This window comes from Lupinus angustifolius, chromosome LG11, assembly GCF_001865875.1.
Source record: "Lupinus angustifolius cultivar Tanjil chromosome LG11, LupAngTanjil_v1.0, whole genome shotgun sequence".
Taxonomy (NCBI): domain Eukaryota; kingdom Viridiplantae; phylum Streptophyta; class Magnoliopsida; order Fabales; family Fabaceae; genus Lupinus; species Lupinus angustifolius.
The window spans coordinates 30,123,701-30,124,166 of NC_032019.1; positions in this window are offsets into that span (position 1 = coordinate 30,123,701).

Here is a 466-nt window from a genome sequence, read left to right on the forward strand (position 1 = left end):
AGAAAAGGAGTCGTTGGATCACCTTGCCCAAGACCTCAAGAAAAAGAAAACTACTTAGTGGAACTACCGTTTACTAGAACCGACATGGTTGCAGAAAGAAGACAGCTCCAATTCCAGCTCCTCCAAGAATTAGAAAAACCAAATCTTGACAACATATAATCAAGACAACCCCAATCCACCGAATATGTCCCAACATCATGGACACCTCTGACCACTATAGCATCACTACTTCTTGCACTGAACTGTTGAGAGTTGGAAGACATCTTCTCAATCAAACCTCTAGCCTCAAAATGGGTCATATCTCCAAGTGCACTACCACTAGCAGCATCAATTATATTCCTCTCCATGTTGTTCAGACTCTCATAGAAATATTGCAGGAGGAGTTGTTCAGAGATCTGATGCTGGGGGCAGCTTGCACATAGTCTCTTGAATCTCTCCCAATATTCATATAAACCTTCTGCATGAG